Genomic DNA, 26,985 nt, shown 5'->3' with positions numbered 1-26,985 from the left:
GGATTCCCACGGGAAAGGGAGACGGGATGTGACGTTTACTGGTTTCCTGTTTTCCTTGTTCTGTCGTTTCTTTGTCAGAGTTGCTCTCTGCTTCTCACAGAGACAAGATGTATATTTGTATGCTCTCTGCATAGCTTAGAAATAAAGCTTAGCAATGTAGCCATACCTGCCTCATCCTTCCGGTTTGCGGACTCTGGGTATACTCTGCTGGGCTCAAGCCAAGATGGGCCGTATCAGCTCGGAGGATCGGAGCTGAATTTACTAACATAGTTGGCGCAGGCGCGAAATGTCTCCCTTGCTTTCCACAAACAAGCGCAGGTCCAGAAGCGCAATGCAGGCGCAGCAAGTCGTTTGGTGGTTCACCAGATGCCAGGGAGTCACAGGCAGAATCCAGCACGTCTGGGTCAGAGGGTGAGTCTGGCATGAGGCCAAGATGGTCTAAGAAGAAGAAGAAGAAGAAGAGTTTGGATTTGCTATCCCGCCTTTCACTCCCTTTAAGGAGTCTCAAAGCGACTAACATTCTCCTTTCCCTTCCTCCCCCACAACAAACACTCTGTGAGGTGAGTGGGGCTGAGAGACTTCAAAGAAGTGTGACTGGCCCAAGGTCACCCCGCAACTGCATGTGGAGGAGCGGAGACGTGAACCCGGTTCCCCAGATTATGAGACTACTGCTCTTAACCACTACACCACACTGGTCCTCTCTAAGAGGACCACGAAGGGTAAGCCACCTGATAGTTTCACAGTCACGAATGTGTGGGCTGGTTTTGCTCAGTGCAAACCAGAAAGCTTTGCTGAGGTTCAGAAGTTACCTCAGGCAGAATCCAGCAAGTGGAAGCAAGCCATGGAAAAGGAGCTTAGTGCCATGAAGTCTCTAGGAGTCTTCACGCTCACAACTCTGCCAGCTGACCAGCAGGCAGTGAATTGTCGCTGGGTCTACAGGTTGAAACCCACTATAGGTGGAGAGCCACAATATAAAGCCAGATTGGTGGCAAGAGGTTTCAGCCAGCAACCGGGGCTACACTATTCCCAGGTGTACGCGCCCACGGCCAGAAATGAGACCATGCGATTGCTTTTGGCAATAGCAGCGCAAAGAGGTTCTGAGGTCGCTCATATTGACATTGATGTTGCCTATTTAAACTCACCACTGCAGGAGGAGATCTACATGTTACCTCCACCAGGGTTTGAGGATGACAAACCAGGTCTGGTATGGAGACTGCACCGTTCCATTTATGGCTTGAAGCAATCAGCCAGAAATTGGAATTTATGTCTCAACAAAGCTCTGGGGAAGCTAGGGTTCCAGAAGAGTCTGGCAGACAGCTGCCTGTACCTGAAGAGGACAGGCCAGCAGCAGGAACTGGTTCTTATCTTTGTTGATGACATTGTATTTGTTGCCAGGACAGGTAAACAGGTGCAGGAGTTTGCAAGGAAGCTGAAGCAGCAGAATCAGGCCAATTTAACGCCCGGACCAAGCATTTGGACATACAGTTCAAAAATGTGTGTGAGAGCGTTAGGACAAACGTGATCAAACTGAGGTATTGTCCTAGTGAAGAGAACCTTGCTGATGGTTTTACCAAGCCCTTAGATTTCCAGAAGCACAGAGAGTTCTGTGAGGGACTAAACATGGGTTGAACTGTTTGTACATTCGCACCCAGGACTTTGAGAACGAGAGGGGGTGTTGTGGTTCTGGACTGTCAGGAGTTAACACTCCAGGAGCGTTCTTATCAACTGGGTGCACTGCCCACATGATCCGTGCTTTTTCCCTTTGATCTGTGCTCTGTGGGGGCTGAGCTCTCTCTGGAGAGCAGTCTGTCTGAGAATGTGAGCAAGGTCGTTTCGTTTTTGTTAAGAGGCAGAAAGCTGCGAACATGCAGCTAGATTCTGTAGGTTTTCTTTTCTGTTTTGAATGCTACTAAATAAAGAGTTTTAGATTAGAAGCACTGGTGTCAAGCTGAGTTATTCAATACAGACAAGCCATTTTATGCTGCATGTGAACTCTGCTATTGATAAAACAGTGTGAGATTCAGAAAGGAACAAGACAAGGATGCCCGTTATCACCACTTTTATTTATTATGGTCCTGGAAGTTTTAGCAAGGAATATTAGACAGGATAAAGAAATAGTAGGTATTAGGAAAGGTAAACATGAATATAAATTAAAAGCTTTTGTGGATGATTTAGTAATTACTGTAGAAGAACCAAAGATAAAAATACAGGAGTTTGGTCAAATAGCAGGATTTAAACTTAAAAAGAAGAAAACCAAGTTACTTCTTAAAAATCAAAAAGAAGAAGAGAAGAAAGAACTATCCCAAGAGTTAGGAATTGAAATTCATAAAAAAAGTTGAGTATCTAGGAATATGGTTAACAACAAGAAACATAAATATATATAAAGATAATTATGAGAAAATATGGAATGAAATTAAAAGAAATATAGAAATCGGGGGAAGGATTAATTTTTCCCTGTTAGGGGAAATTGCAGCAATAAAGATGAGCGCTTTGCCAAAGATAATATTTTTATTTCAGATGATCCTGGTGTTAAATAACAATATATCCTTCAAAAAATGGCAAAAAGATATTTCAAAATTTATCTGGAATGGGATAAGACCAAGGATAAAACATAAGATACTAACAGACTTAAGAGATAGAGGAGGCTTTTCTCTCCCAGATTTGAAATTGTATTTTGAAGCAGCATGTCTTGTTTGGATACGGGATTGGATAAAATTGGAAAAAGAAGAAGAGTTAGAACTAGAAGGACATGACAATAGATTTGGCTGGTACTCATATTTATGGTATGGGAAAGGGAAAATACATAAAGGTTTTTCAAACCATATACAGTGGTACCTCGGGTTACATACGCTTCAGGTTACAGACTCCGCTAACCCAGAAATATTACCTCAGGTTAAGAACTTTGCTTCAGGATGAGAACAGAAATCGCGTAGCGGTGGCGCAGCGGCAGCAGGAGGCCCCATTAGCTAAAGTGGTGCTTCAGGTTAAGAACAGTTTCAGGTTAAGAACAGACCTCCAGAATGAATTAAGTTCTTAACCCAAGGTACCACTGTAATAAGAAAGTCATTAATAAGAGTGTGGGGGAAATATAAAGATCTGTTAGAGCGGAAAACACCATGGTGGCTGTCACCCACTGAAGCATTTTCACTTAAGTCGACCAAAAAAATAAGCTGGTTGACATATAGATAGTTGTTATCAGAAGAAGAAGGTAAACTCAAACTAAGAGTATGATGAGCTGAAAGACTATTTACAAAGTTGGTTACACCATAGGCAATTAAATGAAATTTTTAAGGAAGACAATAAAAAGGGGTTTAGTTATACAATCTCTAGATTTCAAAAAGAAATACTGGAAGAGAATGCTAAATTGTTAAAAAAAGCATATAGTATTGTATTAGAGTGGGAAACCAAAGATGAAGAGGTTAAATCAGTTATGATATAAATGGGCTCAGGATGTGGGACACAATATCCAATTTGAAAGTTGGGAAAAATTATGGAAAGTTGATATAAAATTCACAGATTGCATACTATTAAGAGAGAAATACATGAAAATGATGTATAGATGGAATATCGCACCAGTGAAAATGGCAAAGATGTTTAGGAAAGAAAATAACAGATGTTGGAGATGTAAGGAAAAGGAAGGAACATTTTATCATATGTGGTGGGAATGCGAATATATTAAAAATATTGGGAAATGATATGCAATGAATTGAAAAAAAAAGGTTAAAATGAATTTTGTTAAACACCCTGAAGCCTTTTCATTAGGTATCTCAAGCCAAGAGTTACCAAAAGAAAAATGGACATCATTTATGTATGCTATAACAGCAGCAAGAATCTTGATTGCACAATATTGGAAGATGGAAGGAATACCATTAAAGGAACAATGGCAAGAAAAGCTGATGAACTATGCAGAATTGGCTAAGTTAACAGACAAACTACGAGAGAGGGACAAAAAGGACTTCAAAAGAGTCTGGGAACCATTTATAGTTTATTTGCAGAAACAACAGAATGGACTGGATTACCTGGCAAGATTTGAATAAACTTTCACAATTTCATTTGAGTAACAGGTATTTCAGAGAAATGATAAGGGATTTTATTTTTGTGTAGGAAAAGCAGGATACAATAGATAAAACTAAATAACTCAGCACAGGGGAAGTTAAGGGAAGTCCAGAGGAAGGGAGGGAGAATTGTAAATAACATGATGAATGAGATTTGTATCATTAATTGTTATAAAATTGAATAAATGTATTTTTTTAAAGGAACTAATGGGGTTAAGGGAAATGTTTCTGAGAGGTATTGATTCAGAGCAGATTCAGAGCAAAATGCAAAATTTATTGTGAATAATATTTTATCAGAAAGTATTAATATAACTAAAGGGACGAGACAAGGGTGTCCGCTGTCACCACTATTATTTATCACAGTGCTGGAGGTCTTCACAAAATATCTGAGAGAATCTATAACTGTGAAAGGTATAAAGATCAGTGTAAAAGAATACAAGTTGAAAGCCTTTGCAGATGATTTGGTTTTAACATTAGAAGAGCCACAAACCAGTGCAAGAGAAGCACTGAAGAAAATTGAAGAATTTGGGTGGTTGGCAGGTTTTAGGTTGAATAAGGGAAAGACTAAAATATTACAGGCCACATGTTCTCCTGCAATGATTTTGCAAAGTTTTTTGCAGATAAAATCGCTCAGATTCGGGAAGAAGTAGACTCCACCGTGGGAGCAGGGCCGGGGCGGGAGAGTGCTAGAGTTCTGTCTAGTCAAGTTGAGTGGGATCAATTCCAATCTGTTACCTCCGAGGATGTGGACAGGTTGCTTGGACGAGTGAAACCAACCACCTGTCTCCTGGATCCTTGCCCATCCTGGCTTATAAAAGCTAGCTGGGAAGGACTGGGCGATGGGCTTCGTGGGGTGGTGAATGCTTCCCTCCGTGAGGGAGCCTTCCCAGACCCGCTGAAAGAGGCGATTATTAAACCGCTTCTTAAAAAACCATCTTTAGATGCGGCCACGATGGCCAACTATCGCCCAGTCTCAAAACTTCCATTCTTGGGCAAGGTGATTGAGCGAGCGGTTGCCGAACAACTCCAGGCACGCCTGGAAGAAGCGGACCATTTGGATCCCTTCCAGTCGGGATTCAGGCCTCATCATGGGACTGAAACTGCCTTGGTCGCACTGGTTGATGATCTCCGGCGGGCTAGGGACAAAGGTGAGAGCTGTTTCCTAGTTCTGCTGGATCTCTCAACGGCGTTTGATACCATCGACCATAACATCCTTCTGGGCCGTCTTCAGGGGCTGGGAGCTGGAGGCACTGTCATACAGTGGTTCCGCTCCTTCCTCCTGGGCTGTGTTCAGAAAGTGGTGGTGGGGGATGAGTGTTCAGACCCCTGGGCTCTCACTTGTGGGGTGCCTCAGGGTTCTGTCCTCTCCCCCATGCTTTTCAACATTTACATGCAGCCGCTGGGAGAGATCATCAGGAGGTTTCGGCTGGGTGTTCATCATTATGCGGATGATACCCAGCTCTACCTCTCTTTTAAATCAGAACCAGTGAGGGCGGTGAAGGTCCTGTGTGAGTGTCTGGAGGCGGTTGGAGGATGGATGGCGGCTAACAGATTGAGGTTGAATCCTGATAAGACAGAAGTACTGTTTTTGGGGGACAGGAGGTGGGCAGGTGTGGAGGATTCCCTGGTCCTGAATGGGGTAACTGTGCCCCTGAAGGACCAGGTGCGCAGCCTGGGAGTCATTTTGGACTCACAGCTGTCCATGGAGGCACAGGTCAAATCTGTGTCCAGGGCAGCTGTTTACCAGCTCCATCTGGTACGTAGGCTGAGACCCTATCTGCCTGCGGACTGTCTCGCCAGAGTGGTGCATGCTCTGGTTATCTCCCACTTGGACTACTGCAACGCGCTCTACGTGGGGCTACCTTTGAAGGTGACTCGGAAACTACAACTAATCCAGAATGTGGCAGCTAGACTGGTGACTGGGGGCGGCCGCCGAGACCATATAACACCGGTCTTGAAAGACCTACATTGGCTCCCAGTACGTTTCCGAGCACAATTCAAAGTGTTGGTGCTGACCTTTAAAGCCCTAAACGGCCTCGGTCCAGTATACCTGAAGGAGCATCTCCACCCCCATCATTCTGCCTGGACGCTGAGGTCCAGCGCCGAGGGCCTTCTGGCGGTTCCCTCATTGCGAGAAGCAAAGCTACAGGGAACCAGGCAGAGGGCCTTCTCGGTAGTGGCGCCCGCCCTGTGGAACGCCCTTCCAGCAGATGTCAAAGCGATAAACAACTACCTGACATTCAGAAGACATCTTAAGGCAGCCCTGTTCAGGGAAGTTTTTAACGTGTGATATTTTACTGTATTTTTGGTTTCTATGGAAGCCGCCCAGAGTGGCTGGGGAGGCCCAGCCAGATGGGCGGGGTATAAATAATAAATTATTATTATTATTATTATTGGTGAAAAATATGATTAAAGAAAAAATAGACGAATTGCAACAGGGGACTGGAATTATGGTGGTTAAAAAAGCAAAATATTTAGGAATTCAGTTAACCCCTAAAAATATTAATTTGTTTAATGACAATTAAGTTTCAACATGGAGAGAAATAAAAAGAGATTTGGAAATATGGGGTAGATTAAATATGTCATTGTGGGGCAGAATATCCGCTATAAAAATGAAAGTCTTACCCAAGATGTTATTTCTTTTTCAAACGATTCCGATAATTAAAGGAACAGGACAATTCAAGGATTGACAAAAGGTCTTATCGAGATTCATCTGGCAAGGGAAAAAACCAAGGATAAAGTTTAAACTTTTCATAGATAAAAAAGAAAGAGGTGGATCCTCAATGCCAGATTTGAAGCTTTATTGTGTGTCGAGACCTCACAACCACCCACTCAAAGATGAATAAAGACACCAAAACACAGAATAGTTGGTTAATGTTATTGGGCAAATTTTGGCCGCAACTTTATTGGTTACAGAATGTGAGCGGTATTGGCTTAGGCATTGAATAGAACTGACTATATCTGACTCCTGCCCATTGCGCAGCGAGTCTGGTAAGGGTAAACCACCGGAAGGGGGAGCCCTGTCGATGCAAACCAACTTGAGCTCCCTCGGGGTTCCCGAAGGGGTCGTGGCATGGCCCTAGCCCAGCCCCAGACTTCGGACAAGATCCACACCCCCGGATTCCTTTAACAGAATACCCTTAAGCTTGGAGGGGCAGGTGATGGCCACACCTCCCCTCCCCCATCATAAGGTCACCCAATGCCTAACCACCACAAGAGCCCAAAGGCTAGTCACCAATTACCCTCACACCTGCAACCAATCTGAAATATACTCGGAGTTGAGAGTGGATTTCATACTCTTTATTCAGCTCATAGTGGTGAGGAGTAATGAAAGGTTCCCCAAAATATCTGCTTTATATACATTATTTACACAATGGGCTGCACGTGATTGGCTAATTCTGGGGTTCTCCTGTAGGCCAATCAGGTTGTGGATTCACTTCCACCTGGAGCTGGATTGGGTGACTCCTGTGGACCAATCATACTGCTGCATTGTTCCAGGACCAATCAGACTACTGCATTCTGAATCCTATTGTTCTAGGACCAATCAGACTGCTGCATTTTGGATCCTATTCAGCTCAGTACATAACACAATCCTTCACGCCCTCTGCAATATCGGCCAACCCGATATCATTTCCCCAGTCGGAAAGGTGTACGCCATCATCTCAAAATAGGGCCATCTTGCTGTAAACTATGGTGGGGTGTGCAATCACCTGGCCGCCCAGCATGTGCACCTTCTGTGCCACTGAATGATTCAAGCGTTTCCAGGTATTACAGGGTTTTACAAGTTACACTCAACCAGCTCTTAAAACTGTAAAATATGGAAGGCCTAGCGGGGGGCTGGCGGTGCTGGTGTCAACCTCTCTTAATGTATCAATTCATCAGTGTCCCTCGTTGACCACCCCTAATTTTTTAGTGTTGTCCCTTTCTGATAGTCTCCTGAGAAATACTTACTGTACCTCCAGTAAAGTCTTGTGGGGAACTGAGATCATATTGGGAAAAACTTGACCAACTACTTGAAAGTATAGACTCTCTGTCACCCAACCCTCGGCTTGTCTTGGGAGACGACTTCAATGCCCGGATCGGCCTTGTTTTCCCTCAAAATACAATATTATCTGGACTAAACTTGGAGGACGAACCCGAAATCTGTCAGAGGGCAGCAATGGACACCACCTCTAATCGCGCTGGGAAATATCTTTGTGAACTTACAATTAAGCATAACCTTTGGTTATGCAATGGGCACGGTCAAGGGGATCAAGAGGGTTATTTTACTTTTATCTCCCCCAGAGGATTTACTAGCACCATAGATTATATCCTAACATCTAATAATGTGCCAATTAACCGAGATACCTTCAGGATAATTCCCAGAGCTGAAAGTGACCACTTTCCGCTTGAGTTATCTCTGACATCATTCGTTTCTCCTGCCTTTCCTAAATTATTGGATGAAACGGAATATCTGATACTTGGAAATAGAAGGTTAAAATGGAATGCATAGGTCCAAGAAAAAATGATTCAGATCCTGGTTTCCCATGAATTTGTTTTATTAAAGGGGGAAATGTTAGAAACAGGAAACATAATTGGACTTTATGAGAACATAATCAACCGAATGCACCCACTGATGACCACAACTAGTGTGATTTAAAAAAAAAAAGTTTAGAAGACAGACTTGGTTTGATAAGGAATGTCAGAATACCAAAAAAAGCCTATCTGGGAACTTAGAAAATTGAAGTTAAAACATGATAAGCACAATCTTGCTCTACAAGCTGAGGTAGCCCAATTACGATATAATTATAAATTATTAGTTAAAAGCAAGAAACAAATGTATTATGAGCAACAGTGGAAAGCATTGGGAGATGCAGCACTTCAAAAGGACTCACGGAATTTTTGGCATCTGGTTGTCCAAGGCACAAATGGGCTGGGCTACTCATTAGAAGCATCTGTCCAAGGAAAGGATTGGGTAACATATTTTACAAGAATATATGGACCCCGTCCTGACTCACCCTCACAAGTTTACTATACTCAGTTATTAGAACTTCCAGAATGGCCAGACATCACGCACAATCAGCTTAAGAGGCTAATTGTAAGCCAACTAGCCAATAAAGCTCCAGGAGAAGACATGATCCCAATGGAGATCTATAAGATAAGACCTGATTTCTGGTCACCCATTTTTGCAAAACTGTTTTCACACATTAACAGCTCAGGCCGCATACCGGAAGGGTGGAAGCTGAGTATAATTGCCCCAATATATTAAAAGGGTGATAAGAATGTTGTCTAGATTTCTACAACTGATTTAGGGTATTTTTGCACTGCTGAATCAGGAAATGGCATCCGATTCTCTCCATCAGGTCAGGTTTTTGTGTTATGTTGTGTTGGGTTGAAATAAACGACAGACAAATGGAAAGTGTCATATGGGAGGCATCTCCCGAGCATGTCTCGGGGAGTCCCTTTTATTGAATATTACAGCATTGCCACATATGTGCTTGTTGCTGATTGGTTAACACAAATACAATGCAAGGGTTGCATATAGACGTTAATCATCAATAGATTAAAGGTTGGGAAAGGGAACACAGAATTGGACAGGCATGAAAACCTCCTTATTAAACTATAACTAGTGATTGATATAGCAAAACTTAACAGAGCATAACTATTGTATTCCGTAGATGTGGTCAACCATGCATTGGGAACAGGTCAGGATACGATGTTTCATGAACTCAATGTGAACTGAACATTCTAGCTTAGAACGGTTTGCCAGAGTCATGTGCAAAAGCAAAACTTCCCATCAATGTTGATTTGAAAAAAATCAGATCTTGTGACAAAATCGATTACATTTTTGTGGCATTATCAGCTGATTTTTGTCAACACATATCATCCTAAATATGTTTTTAAGAGAATCCCCCCCCCCAACAACATATATTGATTACCTGATAGAAACATCGATTACTGTAAACTGAATTGTGGGCATTGATAAAGGTAAGTACACATAAATTGCATGTTGCTTCACCATTGTTCAAACTTCAGGGCTTGAACTTCCGTTTCTTGGAACTCCTGGAATGCTCAGCGGCAGGGAGGTCTCTCTTCAGAGTCCAACAGTAGTCAGCCATCATGACTGCGTCCCAGTGACCCTGATACCTGGTCTCCATCTCTTTCATGTCCTGATGGAATCTCTCCCCTTGCTCGTCACTCATTGAACCCAGGTTCTCAGGAAACCGGTCCATATGTGAAAATAGGTAGTGCATCTTGACGCTCATGTTGCAGCCCAGGTTTCTGAAAGCAGTCAGCATGTTGCTGACAAGTTCTGTGTAGTTTCTGGCCTTATTGTTGCCAAGAAAGTTCTTCACTACCAGAACAAATGCCTTCCACGCTTCCAGTTCCACTTCGTTCATTGAGTTTCTGAACTCTGGATCTCTGATGAGCTGACGGATCTGAGGACCGTCAAAGATGCCAGCTTTCAACTTCTCCATGGTCAATCCTGGAAAAGCCTGGCACAAGTAAGTGAAGCAGTCACCATCCTTGTCCAGAGCCTTGGTGAACTGCTTGATTAAGCCGAGCTTGATGTGCAGCGGTGGGAAGAGTATTCTGTCTCTGTCCACCAGAGGGTCATTGATGACGTTCCTTTTTCTGCAAGGCACCAATTCCTCCCGCACAGGCCAGTCCTTCTTCTGTAATGCTGAGCATGGTCCCTACTATCCCACATGCACAGAAAACATGGGTACTTGGTGAAGCCAGACTGTTGTCCCAACAAAAAGTTCACCATCTTCAGGTCAACACAAATAAACCACTTATGCTGATCATAATCAATTTTCTCCAGGACATACTTCACCGCTTCATAGTTCTCCTTCAGTGTAGTCGAGTGAGCCAGGGGTATAGAGGCAGACTGGTTGCCGTTGTGTAGCAGAACACATTTCAGTGATCGCTTGCTGCTGTCAATGAACAGTCTCCAATCTTTGTGTTCGTACTGTGGCACTCCAAGCTTGAGCAGAAGCTGTGCAATATCTGCACAGTACACCAAGTCCTTCTCTTCCGAGAAAAAACGGAGGTACTCTTGATGCCTGTTGCGGAAGAAGCTGATGCGAGCACTGTCAGAGAGGAGGTTTTTTTCCCTTTAATCTGGATGCCAACAGTTCGGCAGAGTCCTTTGACAAGTCCTTTGAGGTCGTGAACTAGATCATTCAAGTCCTTTTGGGAAAATGGATGTGGAGCATCATCTTCAAGAACCACTTCTTCATGTCCTTCAACACTGGAGGCATCTTCGTCACTAATGTCAGGAAGTTCTCCAAAGATAGGCACTGGAATTTCATCACAATGAGCTACAGGACGATGTGCTGATTGAAGATCAGGATACTTGAGGCTGCTCCGGTTCTTTCTGTTGATCCCAGTCACATCAACAGCGCAGAAGTAGCAGTCAGTGACATGGTTTGTCGGCTCCCTCCAAACCATGGGAATTCCAAAGTTCAGACTCCTCTTGCCATTGGTCCACCCATGTAGAGTCTCGGTGCATGCTTTGCACACCATGTGTGGCGCCCAAGCTTTATCCTGGTCACCAAGTTTAATACCAAAATAACTTTATGCTTTGCTGCACCAATTTATGGAAGATTTCGAGGTTTTATGACTTCAGACTGATCCCTTTTCGACATAATCACCCAGAACTATCGGACCTGAATACTTCTTGTCATTAAAATAATCATTTCCAATCAAAACAATTATTTGACATGGCATTTTACCCCCACCAACTTCTTCTAAAATGCTCCACACAAGCATACACGTGATCAAAAAACCCCTAAAAAAACGACGTGGCCATAGCTCAAAAACTTGACCAATGTGGTTTTTTGATTCAGCGCATCAGATTTGTCCTAAATCATCTGAAAAAACGCAGACAACAAATTTGTTGTTGACCAGTGAATTGCTCAGGAATTTCAAGGTCAGTCCCACAGTAGGCAAGGGAAGAGAGAAAAAACAGGTTCCCACCACAATCCCACAGGGGTCAGTTTCCGGGAGCTAGCAGTCTCCCTACTCCTTTTTACTAAAAGGCAGGCTGCAAAAATCTTTCTCAGTCCCTTTTGCTATTTAGAAGCAATCTTGGAGGTGACAGATGCTTTCCACTACTTAAAAGCAGGTCCCGACAGCAGCAGAATACAACATATCCAAGTTAATGGAAACGAAAGTTGAATGTTTCCTTTTCCATTGTGACGTCACAATGGAGTCTAGCCTTTCCCTCCCGGGAGGTCTGCTGCAGAATTTAGGCACTTCTTTATGTTAATCCACAGTCTCGCAGGGTTCTAAAGCTTAAAAAATAAATCCCCCCCTTCCCCCTGCAGAAGGGGGGGGGGGCAATACAAAAAAATTCAATTGAAAGAAAATTGAAAGAAAAAAAGAAAAAAGCAATCTTAAATTATGGAAAAGGAGAAGGAATTGTCAAAAAAATTCCAATAAAGAGTCAGTTAAGCAGGCAATTAGAATATTAAAAACTCAATACTCTATGATAGTCAATGAAGAAAACAGTTGGAAGATAAAAAGAATGAAGGAGAAATATTTTCAACATGCCAATAAATCAGGAAAATTGTTAGCGTGGCAATTGAAAAAAGTGAACAAAGAAATTTTATAAACAAAATTAATATAAATGGGAAAATTACAGATAACATGAAGGAAATAAGAGAAGCATTTGTGAAATACTTTTCAGGATTGTACAAGAAAGGAAAGGAAAAGAATTTTAAAATACAGGAATTCCTTAAAAATAGTAATCTACCAAAAAGAAAAGAGGAACAACTTGTGAGTCTAAATACTCAAATAACAGCTCAAGAAGTTTTAGAGGCAATAAATTGGACAAAAAGCGGTAAGTCTCCAGGACCAGATGGATTAATGGCAAAATATTATAAAAAGTTAAGTGAGCAATTAGTAAACCCATTGAAAGATCTGATGAATGAGATCTTAATGACAGGCAAAATCCCTGGAACATGGAAAGAAGCTTATATAACATTGATTCCAAAACAAGATTCGGATTTAATGCAAATAAAAAATTATAGGCCTATCTCATTATTAAATAATGATTATAAATTATTTGCAAATATATTAGTGAATAGGATGGGGGGAAAGTTAGGTGAATATCAGAGCTTTAGGGCAGCAGCTGAAGAAGGAACAAAAAGGGTTTTCCTGTGTGAGTTTCTTGTGGCTGTTTAGCTGCTCTCTCTGGGCAAAGGTCAGAGGGGGCAGGGCTTCTGTTGAGGTAGGTGATTAGCTGTGGGAGGAGCTTATCAGAGCTTTAGGGCAGCAGCTGAAGAAGGAACAAAAAGGGTTTTCCTGTGTGAGTTTCTTGTGGCTGTTTAGCTGCTCTCTCTGGGCAAAGGTCAGAGGGGGCAGGGCTTCTGTTGAGGTAGGTGATTAGCTGTGGGAGGAGCTTATCAGAGCTTTAGGGCAGCGGCGCGCGCCTAGCGGCGCGCGCAGTTTGATCCATATTTTAGATTTAGGGGAGCTAGTCTCAAACATTTGTTGGGGGAGACCTAGGTTTTTTGGGAGGGATTTATTTGTCCTGTCTCCACACTTTTTATGAGAGAGGACCACTGTAGTCACCCCCAACGACACGTTCCCAAGATGGAGGGTGAGGGAACAGCTGCAGTCGCCTGTGGTTCCTGCGCAATGTTTGCCATCTTGCCAAAGGTTGCAGGCAGCTTTACCTGCAGCAATTGTATGTTGATTGCCCTCTTAAAAGACAAAGTCCAGCAACTGGAGGAACGTGTAGCTACGCTCCAAAGAATTAGAGAGCTGGAACTCTTCTTGGAAGCAACAGAGCACACCGTCTCCACCAAGGAAGAGACAGGGGACTCCCCTGAGAAGGTGGCTAGTTCACCAACACAGGAGCCAGATATATGGAGAAACGTGACTCAAAGAAGTAGGAGGCCCAGGGTTCGCTCTGATGGTTTAGAAATACGCAATCGCTTTGAGGTCCTTTCCCCTAGCATGGAAGACGAAGAGCAGACTCCATTTGAGGATCTCTCCCTCATTACAGTCGATCAGGTATATGAAGACGAGGAGCAAAGGCAGTCCTCTGGGAATGTCCAGGCGACCTTGGAACCGACAGCTCACAGAAGAACCCCGACCAGACCTAAGAGGAGGCGTGTAGTGGTGATAGGGGATTCCCTACTGAGGGGAACAGAAGCAGTGATCTGTGGGCCTGACAAGATGTCTCGGGAAGTGTGCTGTCTCCCCGGGGCTAAGATCCAAGATGTAACTGAACGACTGCAAGGAATCATAAAACCCACTGACAAATACCCCTTCCTCTTGGTTCATGTGGGAACCAATGACACTGCAAGCAATAGCCTCCAGAAGATCAAAAGAGATTACGAGGCTCTGGGCAGGAAATTGAAGCAATTAAATGCACAAATTGTCATCTCATCTGTCCTCCCAGTTGAACGACGTGGCCCAGGGAGAGAGGGAAAAATAGTGGAAGTGAACAACTGGCTTCGCAAATGGTGCAAACAGGAACGGTTTGGATTCTTAGATCACGGAATGCAGTTTCTTGAAGATGGACTTCTGGCAAGCGATGGGCTGCACCTCACAACGGTTGGGAGGAATGTTTTTGCAAAAAATCTCAGAAACCTCATCAGGAGGGCTTTAAACTGACTAATGTGGGGGAGGGAGACAGTGCTCCTGAAGGTAGGAGTCTATCAATTGATGAAGATGATCATCCAAATGTCATAGACCGAATGGAGCAAAGAGCATGCAGACCTAGTGGTGGGAGGAGAAAATCCTTAAATAAGAGACACGGGGGAATGATTAATGGACTTCAATGTCTATACACTAATGCGCAAAGCATGGGAAATAAACAAGATGAGCTTGAGCTCCTGGTACAGCAAACTAAATATGACATAATAGGAATCACTGAAACCTGGTGGGATAAATCCCACGATTGGAATGTAATAATGGAGGGATACAATCTATTTCAAAGAAACAGACCAGACAAGAAAGGAGGAGGAGTGGCGTTATATGTCAGGGATGTGTATACCTGTGAAGAGATCCAAGATTTAGAACCTCAAAGCCAAAGTGAGAGCATTTGGGTCAAAATTAAGGGAGAGAAGAATAACAGTGACCTCATTGTGGGAGTTTACTATAGATCCCCAAGCCAAACGGAGGACATAGATGATGCCTTCCTGGAACAGATGGCCAAGCATGCAAAAGGAAGGGAGATAGTAGTAATGGGGGACTTCAATTACCCGGATATTTGTTGGATGTCAAACTCAGCCAAGAGCATAAGGTCAAACAGATTCCTCACTGCCCTTGCAGACAACTTCATTGTCCAGAAAGTGGGAGAAGCAACAAGAGGAACAGCCATTTTAGATCTGGTCCTAACCAATGTTGATGACCTGGTAAGTGGGGTAGAAGTGGAAGGATCATTAGGCGCGAGTGATCATGCTCTTCTGAAGTTTACTATACAGCGGAAAGGAGCAGCCAAGCATACTAGGACTCAATTTCTCGACTTTAAGAAAGCCGACTTCATAAAGCTTAGGGAAGTGCTGGGTGAGATCCCATGGACAGTAATATTAAAAGGAAAGGGAGTTCAAGATGGCTGGGAGTTTGTTAAGAGGGAGATAGTAAAAGCACAACTTCAGGCAATACCAATGAGACGGAAACATGGAAGGTGCCTAAAGAAGCCAGGGTGGCTATCTAAAGAACTTTTAACTGAGTTAAGATTAAAAAAGGATGTGTACAAAAAATGGAAAAGGGGGGAAACCACCAAAGAGGAATTCAAACAAATAGCCAGCACGTGTAGACACAAAGTCAGAAAAGCTAAAGCACAAAATGAACTCAGGCTTGCTAGAGAGGTTAAAAGCAACAAAAAAGGCTTTTATGGGTATGTTCGTAGCAAAAGGAAGAACAAAGAAACCGTGGGGTCACTCAGAGGAGAAGATGGTGAAATGCAAACAGGGGACACAGAAAGGGCTGAACTCCTCAATGCCTTCTTTGCCTCAGTCTTCTCCGACAAAGAAAACAATGCCCGACCTGAAGAATTTGGAGCAAATGATTCAGCAGAGGAAACACAGCCCAGAATAACTAAGGAGATAGTACAAGAATACTTGGCTAGTCTAGATGTATTCAAGTCTCCAGGGCCAGATGAACTGCATCCAAGAGTATTAAAAGAACTGGCAGATGTGATTTCAGAACCACTGGCAGTCATCTTTGAGAATTCCTGGAGAACAGGCGAAGTCCCGGCAGACTGGAGGAGGGCAAATGTTGTCCCTATTTTCAAAAAGGGGAAAAGAGAGGACCCAAATAATTACCGCCCAGTCAGTCTGACATCAATACCAGGGAAGATTCTGGAGCAGATCATTAAGCAAACAGTCTGTGAGCACCTAGAAAGGAATGCTGTGATCACCAATAGTCAGCATGGATTTCTGAAAAATAAGTCATGTCAGACTAACCTGATCTCGTTTTTTGACAGAATTACAAGCCTGGTAGATGAAGGGAACGCAGTGGATGTAGTCTACCTTGATTTCAGCAAGGCATTTGACAAGGTGCCCCATGATATTCTTGTAAAGAAGCTGGTAAAATGCGGTCTTGACTATGCTACCACTCAGTGGATTTGTAACTGGCTGACTGACCGAACCCAAAGGGTGCTCATCAATGGTTCCTCTTCATCCTGGAGAAGAGTGACTAGTGGGGTGCCACAGGGTTCTGTCTTGGGCCCGGTCTTATTCAACATCTTTATCAACGACTTGGATGATGGACTCAAGGGCATCCTGATCAAATTTGCAGATGACACCAAACTGGGAGGGGTGGCTAACACCCCAGAGGACAGGATCACACTTCAAAACGACCTTGACAGATTAGAGAACTGGGCCAAAACAAACAAGATGAATTTTAACAGGGAGAAATGTAAAGTATTGCACTTGGGCAAAAAAAATGAGAGGCACAAATACAAGATGGGTGACACCTGGCTTGAGAGCAGTACATGTGAAAAGGATCTAGGAGTCTTGGTTGACCACAAACTTGACATGAGCCAACAGTGTGACGCGGCAGCTAAAAAAGCCAATGCAATTCTGGGCCTCATCAATAGGAGTATAGCATCTAGATCAAGGGAAGTAATAGTGCCACTGTATTCTGCTCTGGTCAGACCTCACCTGGAGTACTGTGTCCAGTTCTGGGCACCACAGTTCAAGAAGGACACTGACAAACTGGAACGTGTCCAGAGGAGGGCAACCAAAATGGTCAAAGGCCTGGAAACGATGCCTTATGAGGAACGGCTAAGGGAGCTGGGCATGTTTAGCCTGGAGAAGAGGAGGTTAAGGGGTGATATGATAGCCATGTTCAAATATATAAAAGGATGTCACATAGAGGAGGGAGAAAGGCTGTTTTCTGCTGCTCCAGAGAAGCGGACACGGAGCAATGGATCCAAACTACAAGAAAGAAGATTCCGCCTAAACATTAGGAAGAACTTCCTGACAGTAAGAGCTGTTCGACAGTGGAATTTGCTGCCAAGGAGTGTGGTGGAGTCTCCTTCTTTGGAGGTCTTTAAGCAGAGGCTTGACAACCATATGTCAGGAGTGCTCTGATGGTGTTTCCTGCTTGGCAGGGGGTTGGACTCGATGGCCCTTGTGGTCTCTTCCAACTCTATGATTCTATGATTCTATGATTCTATGATTCTATATATAAATCAAGATCAGGCAGGGTTTCTTCCAGGTAGACTGTTATGTTTCCAAGGGGTTGCCCGAGAGCAAGCAGGCAAATATCTCCCTGCTTGGCTGTGAAGCCTTGTTTTACTGCCAAAATAAACCTTATCTGTCCAGAGCCCCACTCTCCCATGGCTGGCTCAATCGCTGGCAGAATCCGTGAGTGGGCGGTTCCTAAACTTTCCCCAGCAAAGCAGTTTCTTGACACCCAGTCTGCGCCTCCCCTCCCCTCTCCGCGCAGATACTTTCTGCGCAAGGAGGGAGTGGGTAGCGGAGGACCCCTCTCCTCCCCGCTTTGCCCCAGCAAGGAGTCCTGGGACCGCCTCGCCACTTCCGACTCCTGCAGCTCCTGTGGACTGGAGGCGTTTTTACCCTCCTCCGTTGAAGAGGAGCTGCTTCCCCTGATCCCTGGAGGCTCTCTATAATCCATTCAGCTTTTGCTCTCTCCATCCTGAGCTGATGGCAGTTCCCTGACATAGACAAATGAAAGAGAACATAAGAAACATTTTGAATGTGATAGAATACCTGGAGGTAAAAAATGGGGGGGGGGGGGGGAGCAGCAATAATGTTTATAGATGCCGAAAAAGCTTTTGACAATGTTTCCTGGGATTTCATGAAAAATTTACTTGAAGAAATTAATTGTGGACATAAATTTTTAAAAGGAATACAAGCAATATATTCAGAACAAACTGCGAAATTTATTGTAAATCAGGTGATAACAAATGAATGTAAAATACAAAAAGGAACTAGGCAAGGATGCCTGCTATCACCGTTATTATTTATCCTGGTTCTGGAAGTACTTGCAAGAAATATAAGAGCGGATAAAGAGATTAAAGGAATGAAAACTGGAAAAAATCAATTTAAGTTGAAAGCCTTAGCTGATGATCTAGTAATTACCGTAGAAGTTCCAAAAAACTCTCTCCCTAGTGCAATAGAGAAAATTCAAGAATTTGGGGAAGTGGCAGGATTTAAATTAAATAGAAATAAAACTAAGTTATTAGTTAAAAATTTGAAAGAAGAAGAGAGAAAAGATTTGGTGCAAAGTATTGAGATAGAAATCCAGAAAAAAGTAAAATATTTAGGAATATGGCTAACAGCAAGAAATATAAATGTGTATAAAGACAATTATGAAAAAGTATGGTCTGAGATAAAAAGGAATTTAGAAATATGGAGTAGAATGAACCTTTCCCTACTAGGAAGAATCACAGCGATAAAAATGAATATGTTGCCAAAAATGCTCTTTCTTTTTCAGACAGTCCCAGTAATGGTTAAGGATGATTGCCTCAAAAGATGGCAAAAGGATATCTCCAAGTTTGTCGGGGGGGGGGGGGCAAAAGGCCAAGGATTAAATATAAGATACTTACAGATACAAAAGAAAGAGGAGGCTTTGCTCTCCCAGATCTCAAATTGTATTATGAGGCTGCATGTTTGTTCTTGATTAGGGACTGGATAAAACTGGAAAAGGAAGAAGCCTTAGATTTGGAAGGTCATGATAACAGATTTGGATGGCATGCATACTTATGGCATGGGAAAGGGAAATTACACAAAGGATTTTACAATCATATAATCAGGAGACCATTAATGAGAATGTGGGAGAGGTATAAAGATTTAAAAGGGGTGGAAACACCTTGGTGGTTATCACCAATAGAAGCTTAGTTACTCAAACCTCTTGGCAAAACGGGGAAGTGGCCTACATATAGAGATTTACTGAAAGATCAAGAAGGAAAATGGAAATTAAAAGATTATGAGGAAATTAAAGGCCATTTTCAGAGTTGGCTGCATTACAGACATATGAGATGTACAAGGAAGATAACAAAAAAGGGGTTAGCTATACAATCTCTAGGTTTCAAAAGGAGGTTATAGAAGAAGTGAAGCTGCTGAAGAAAGCATATAGTATTCTGCTAGAATGGGAAACAAAAGATGAGGAGGTCAAATCAGTTATGATCAAATGGGCACAAGATATAGGACATAATATACAATTTGAGGACTGGGAAAAGTTGTGGAAGGTAGACTTGAAATTTACAGAATGTTCTGTTCTTAAAGAAAACGATGTATAGATGGTATATCACACCAATAAAAATGGCAAAAATGTACAAAACTGGGTCAAATACATGTTGGAAATGTAAAGAAAAAGAAGGTACTTTGTATCATATGTGGTGGGAATGTAGAGAAGTTAAAAAAAATTGGGAGATGATATGTAACGAATTGAAAAAGTTTTTTAAAATGGCATTTGTAAAAAAAACCAGAAGCATTTTTATAGGGAATTTAGGATGAGACCTGCCAAGAAAAACAAAGAACTTATTTATATACGCTACAACAGCAGCAAGAGTCTTGTTAGCACAAGGATGGAAGAATGAGGAAGTCCCAATGAAAGAACAATGGCAAGAAAAACTGATGAGCTCTGCGGAGTTGGCAAAGTTGGCATATAAATTACATGAGAAGGACAACAGTGACTTCAAGGTAGAATGGGAACTTTTTACAAACTATCTAAAAAGACAACAAAATGATTTGGACTCCTTGGCAGGTTTTGAATAAACATCCACAAATATATAACAGATAAGGCAATGATATGTACAATTTTACAACATGCAGAGAATAATATGTGTAAACAAATCAGAGAGGGGAGCTGAGGGAAGTCCTTCGTGGGTGGGACAGGGAGGGATGGGAGGGAATAAATGTTGGGATTTTGCCTGTGTGCAGCTTCACATGAAGCAATTAAGAGTTGGCTGAAGGCCAAGAAGACTGAGCAGAGGGAGTTATTCTGCCTAAAGATATGGGACCTTGGATACAGCTGTACTATTGGTTGAGGTCTCCACACAGGCATGATGACTCATGACCTTGCTGACTGGATTTTGTGTTGGTTAGTGTGGTGTTCTGAGAGTCGTTTGGAGTTTCTTAAGAGAGCTAGTTTAAGATCCCCTTCTGTTCTTGTATATAGTAACTTGAAGTCTGCTATAAATAATAAACACCTCTAAGTAACCAAGTTACTGGTAGCAGCATCTTGTTCCTGCCGCATCCTTCCTGCCTGCAACTGATTGCTTCTGGAAGTCTGCGTATGCTCTGCTATACTCAACTGGGTCTGGCTAAGATCCTGCAACAGGTCAAAGTTGCGAAACACCAATAAGTGATGGGCAGCAGATCGGTTGCAGAGTGTTTCTGAAGCTGTGGACGCCTGGGTCAACAGTCTCCCTGATTCCTAGCGAAGGAGTTGGTGAGGGCTGGCCAGAGGTGATCAGTGGTAGCGTGTCATGTGTGTGTCGACACCAGAAGCTGACCGGCAAGACCTGCATGTCCTGGACGACAGGACATCTGGAGCTGTTAAAGACAGACACCAGCTGGAGTGTAAAAGGCTGGATGTTGCTGATAGCTCTCGGGAGTTGTGACCTGTGAGTAGCTGGTTCCTGTTCCTGTTTGTTGTGGAACACTGTTCAGAAGAAATGGCTTATCCGATGGCGTTGCCATTTGAACAGCTCAACAACCACAACTATTTGCTATGGTCTCAGCGCATGCAGGCTTCATTGCAGAGAGAGTTTCTCTGGGAGTCGGTGGACAGACCGCCTTTGAAGCCTGATGCTGAAGATAGAGAAAAAGACCAAAGGGCAAAAACCACGATAATCCTGGGACTGGATTATTTGCAGCTGCCGCAAGTGCGTGGACATGATTCTCTGATGGCAGTGTGGTTAGCGTTGCGAAATCTTCACATTCAGCAGACAGCCAGTTCAAAGCTATCAATCCGGAAGGCTCTGTACAAGTCTGAGCTAAAACCAGGAGTTACAATGCAAGACCATCTCCACGATTTGCAGTTGAAGTTTGTGGCGCTTCAAGAGAGAGGCTGTAATTTGCTTGAGGAGGAGAACGTTTGCATAGTTTTGAGCTCTCTTCCTGATAGCTGGGACAATCTTGTTCTCACGCTGGAAGCTATGCATGAACAAGACCTGACCTTGGATTATGTTACTGGCCGACTGCTGGAGGAATGGCAGGCGTGACGGCAAGCAGTTGTTGGCTCTGAGTGCTTCGACAAGCGATTGGCTTGTGAGGAATGCAGGCAACATTCCTGAGGAGAAGCAGCTGAAACAACGTACACGCTGGAGGAATGGCAGGCGTGACGGCAAGCAGTTGTTGGCTCCGAGTGCTTCGACAAGCGATTGGCTTGTGAGGAATGCAAGCAACATTCCTGAGGAGAAGCAGCCGAAACAACGTACACGAGCAACGGTCGGTGAGGAATCTGCTTTTGCTGTATGGCGCTGTTACAGGTGCGGTTCTACTCAGCATCTGAGGAAGCAGTGTCTGGAAGAGGCTGTATCTGAGGGTGAAAAGCATTGAAAACAGCAGAAAGAGTTTGGAAAGAAGAAGCAGACGGCGCAACTCGTGACAGCTGTGATCGAGTGTCCTGATGAGCGGCAAAACACCTGGATTATCAATTCAGGCAGTTCAAGCACATTGTTGTTTCAGAGGCGTTTTTTGCCAAGAAGGTTTCTACACCACGGAGCCAGATGGCGTTGACAGACGGGAGGAAATCTGACATGGAGTCGGGTGGATCTGTTTTTGTCTCCTGTCTACGCACACATCTGCACAACATTCTGTGTGTTCCTTTGCTGAGGAGCAACCTGATGTCTGTCTCCTGTCTGGTGAAAGCTGGGTTTGTTGTGCATTTCAGGGACAGTTGCTGTGATAGCCAGAAAGACGGAGAGACATTGAGGAGGGCTCTGGCAGAAAATTGTTTGTTTATGCTAAAAGATTGTGTACAAGAATCTGTGCTAGCTAGCAATAATACACAACCTGTCTGCAAAAATGAGGCTTTTCACAAAAAATGTTTGCATTTATGGCACAGAAGATTAGGTCACGCCCACTGGCGCAGTGTAACCAAAATGCCAGATTTAAGTGACAGGTGTGAGTTACAGGATTGTGACAAATATATTGAGTGTAATGTATGTAAGAAAGTCAAGAGCCACCGAGGGTCTTATCCCAGAAGTGAGAGGGTGAGCGAAAAACCTTTTCAGCTTGTGCATGCTGATGTGGTGGGTCCTTTTGCACTCAGCAGGGGTAATTCCCATTATGTGCTAACTATCATAGATGATGCCACAAAGTTTTGTTGGGTCTATCCTATGAAGCACAAAGGTGAAGTGTTTTCTAAATTTAAAGGCTGGGTGGCATATGTTGAGAGGCAGTTTTCTTTCAAAGTGAAAAAGCTGCAATATGATCATGGAGGCGAATTTTTGTCTGGACCTTTTCAGTCATGGTTACAGACAAATGTTGGAGTGGCATACTAAGGATGAACAAGTTAAATCAGTGATGATAGACTGGGCAAGAGATGTGGGACATAATATAATGTTTGAAGACTGGGAAAGATAGTGGAAGAAAGGGTTCAAGTTCACTGCATGTACAGCGCTAAAGGAAAATATAATGTAAATGATGTATAGATGGTATTTGACTCCTGTAAAATTAGCTAAGATCTACCATAACAGTGATAATCTATGTTGGAAATGTAAAGAAAAAGAAGGTACTTTTTATCATATGTGGTGGACCTGCCCCAAGGTGAAAGACTTCTGGGAGAAGATTTATAATGAATTGAAAAAAATGTTGAAATATACATTTATTAAGAAACCAGAGGCCTTTTTTCTTGGAATAGCAGGTTTAGAATTGCCCAAGAAAGATGTTAAATTATTTTTGTATGCCACAACTGCTGCTCGAATTGTATTAACCAAGAATTGGAAAACACAAGAAAAACCAACAGTGGAAGATTGGCAGATGATGGATTTTTCGGAGCTAGCCGACCTGACTGGAAGAGTCCGTGACCAGAAGGAGGAGGATTACCAGGAAGAATGGACAAAATTTAAAGACTATTTAGTTAAATATGTCAAGTTAAATTAATTGGAAAAGCTTGCAAATACCAGATAGGCTTAGGATTTAAATATGTAATGTGATAAATTAATATGTTGAAATGCCGAATGGGAAAGAAAGAAAGATGTTAAGTGATTAATTTTATGAGAATATTGGTTTTGGAAAACCGTTAAAATGATATACACTGAAATTCAACCAAGGGGATGCGAGGCAGTCGCTTAACAATGTTAATAAGATTAGCTTTAATAAGGCTAGGATTTATGTTTGTTTGTCTATTTGTTTGTGTGTTTAATTTTTTTGTGGAAAACTAATAAAAAAAATTTGGGGGAAAAAATAAATCATGACTGTAAAGAGAAAGAATCTGAATAACAATTGGGCAATGTATAAGGAATTATTGGAAGAGGAAAATAACAAACTTAAATTGAAAGAATATAAGGAAGTTTAAAAATATTTGAACAATTGGCTGCAATATTTTCAAATTAATCAGAGATTGGCAAAAGATAAACAAAAAGGATTTGAGAAAGAAATTTCAAGACTGGATGAGTATTTAATCCAATCTAAAAGTAAACATATTTCCAAATTATACAATTTGCTCCTGGAATGGGAATTAAAGGAGGAGCAAGTGAAGACAGTGATGGTGAAGTGGGCCCAGGATTTAGGGGAAAATATTATGATGAGCCAATGGGAACGGCTGTGGAAAAGAGATATCAAATTTACGGTATGCTACAATTTAAGAGAGAATGTAATGAAAATGCAATACAGATGGTACCTGACCCCGGTCAGACTGGCAAAAATGTATAAAAACTGTAGTGATGTCTGTTGGAGATGCAACAACAGGGCAGGAACCTTTCTACATATGTGGTGGGATTGCAAAGAGATAGTATGTAATGGTTTGGCTCTCCCACAGAAGTGAGACACTGGTAGTAATTATCTCAGGTTTATTGCTCAAACACATAAATTACTCCGTGTCTGTCTGCAGAATAATTTTTATTGATTTTTAGTGAACATATATACATTCATATATTACACATATAGGTTACATATTTAAACTAGGCTCTACCGAGCCTCAGACTTCCTTCCATTCCTTTGGTAAGTATCAAATAAATTCTGGAATCTCGTATTTTACATATCATATATCTATCATACGGTGAAAGAGTTATTCCAACCCTACCAGTGTCTTCAAAGATTTACAATTGTTTCTTATATACATCAAATATTTACTCCAATTTTCTTGAAACTTCTGTTCGTCCTGGTCTCTTAATTTTCCTGTTAGTCTAGCCAGTTCTGCATAATTCATCATTTTAACCTGCCAGTCCATTATATTAGGTATTACATCCGTTTTCCAATTCTGGGCTAGCATATTTCTGGCTGCTGTTGTGGCATATAGGAAAAGATTTTTATCTTTTTTTCCAATTTCCTTACCCACTAATCCCAGTAGGAAAGCTTCGGGTCTTTTTGGGAAGGTATATTTGAATATTTTTTAAAATTCATTATAAATTAATTCCCAAAAGCCCTTCACTTTACTACAGGTCCACCACATATGGTAGAGGTCGCCCTCCACCTCACCACATTTCCAACAGTTCTTATTTTTGGTTCTATACATCCTTGCCAGTTTCACCGGCGTGAGATGCCATCTATAAATCATTTTCCATAGATTCTCCTTTAAGGCGGTACAGGCCGTAAATTTCATATTTACGTTCCATAATTCTTGCCACGCTTCAAATTCAATATTATGACCAAAATCAATGGCCCATTTAATCATGGCTTCCTTTATCTCTTCATCTTTCGTGTGCCAATCCAATAATAAATCATATGTTTTTGATAACATTTTTACCTTCTAAAATATCTATATTAAATTTAGATTTCTTATCCTCAAATCCCCATTTCTTTTTGTCTTCTTTTAGCAAATCATTAACTTGATGGTACTGTAGCCACCCTGTAAATAGGTTCTCAACCTCCTCGTATGGCTTGAGTTTAATACCTTGACCTGTCTTTTTAATTAGTTCTTCATAGGTGACTTCCCCCCCCTCCATATTGACTTTTTTAATAGATAGGACTTCTATTGGTGAAATCCACCAAGGGGTTTTCCTTTCCAATAGATCTTTATTTCTTTCCCACGCTTGAAAAATCGGACCTCTAATTATATGATTTAGAAATCCCCTGTGGACTTTCACCTTCTCGTACCACAGGTACGAGTGCCACCCATACCTGTTATCGAAACCTTCTAAATCCAAAAGGTCTGTGTTTTCTAATTTTATCCAATCTTTCATGTATGATAAACATGCTGCTTCATAGTATAAACTCAGTTCTGGCAGGGAGAAACCTCCCCTTTCTTTTTTATCTACCAAAATTTTCATTTTTATTCTTGGTTTTCTTCCCTGCCAGACAAATCTTACTATTGTTTTTTTGCCATTCTTTACATTGCTTTAGCCCTTTAATTACTGGGATAGTTTGAAACAAGAATAACATTCTGGGCAAAACGTTCATTTTAATCACGGAAATTCTCCCCAGAAACGACAATTTCAATCTATCCCAAGATTCCAAATCCTTTTTAATAACTTTCCACGTTGCCTCATAATTGTCTTTGTATAAATTTATGTTTTTTGCTGTGATCCATACTCCTAAATATTTAACTTTCTTAACTGCTGTAATTCCAGACCTTTGTTGTAGTTCTTCTAACTCTTCTTTAGTTATATTTTTTGTCAGAATTTTGGTTTTATTCTTGTTAAGTTTGAGACCCGCGACCTTGCCAAATTCTTCTAGTATCTGTAGAGCTTCTTGCACACTCTTCTTTGGTTCTTCTAACGTTAACACTATATCATCTGCAAATGCTTTTATTTTGAATTCTTTGTGTCCTACCTTGATCCCTTTGACTTCTGATGCTTCTCTCAGCCTTTTATTGAAAACCTCTAATACCATTATAAATAACAGGGGAGACAGGGGACAACCCTGTCTGGTTCCTTTGGTGATATCAAAAGGTTCCGATATATTACTATTTATTATAAGTTTGGCTTTTTGGTCTTGGTATATCGCTTCAATTCCTTTTCCAAACCCTTCTCCAATTCCCATTGCTTATAAATTTTCTTTCATAAATCGCCAGGAGACATTATCGAATGCTTTTTCCGCATCAATAAATATCAATGCAGCTTGCTTGTTAATTCTATTATCTAAATATTCAATAATATCTATAACATATCTTACATTACCTTTCAATTGTCTTCCCGGTAAGAAACCTGCTTGGTCTTTATGAATTTTCCCATTTAAAATTCTTTTTAATCTTTCCGCCAATAAGTCTGCAAATAATTTGTAGTCGTTATTTAACAGTGAGATGGGTCTGTAATTTTTAACTTCTAAACCATCAGTATCTTTTTTGGGGATCAAGGTGATGTAGGCTTCCTTCCAGGTAGTAGGCATTTTCCCTTCTTTTAAGATGT

This window comes from Podarcis muralis, chromosome W, assembly GCF_964188315.1.
Source record: "Podarcis muralis chromosome W, rPodMur119.hap1.1, whole genome shotgun sequence".
Taxonomy (NCBI): Eukaryota; Metazoa; Chordata; class Lepidosauria; order Squamata; family Lacertidae; genus Podarcis; species Podarcis muralis.
This window is presented reverse-complemented; position numbering follows the sequence as displayed.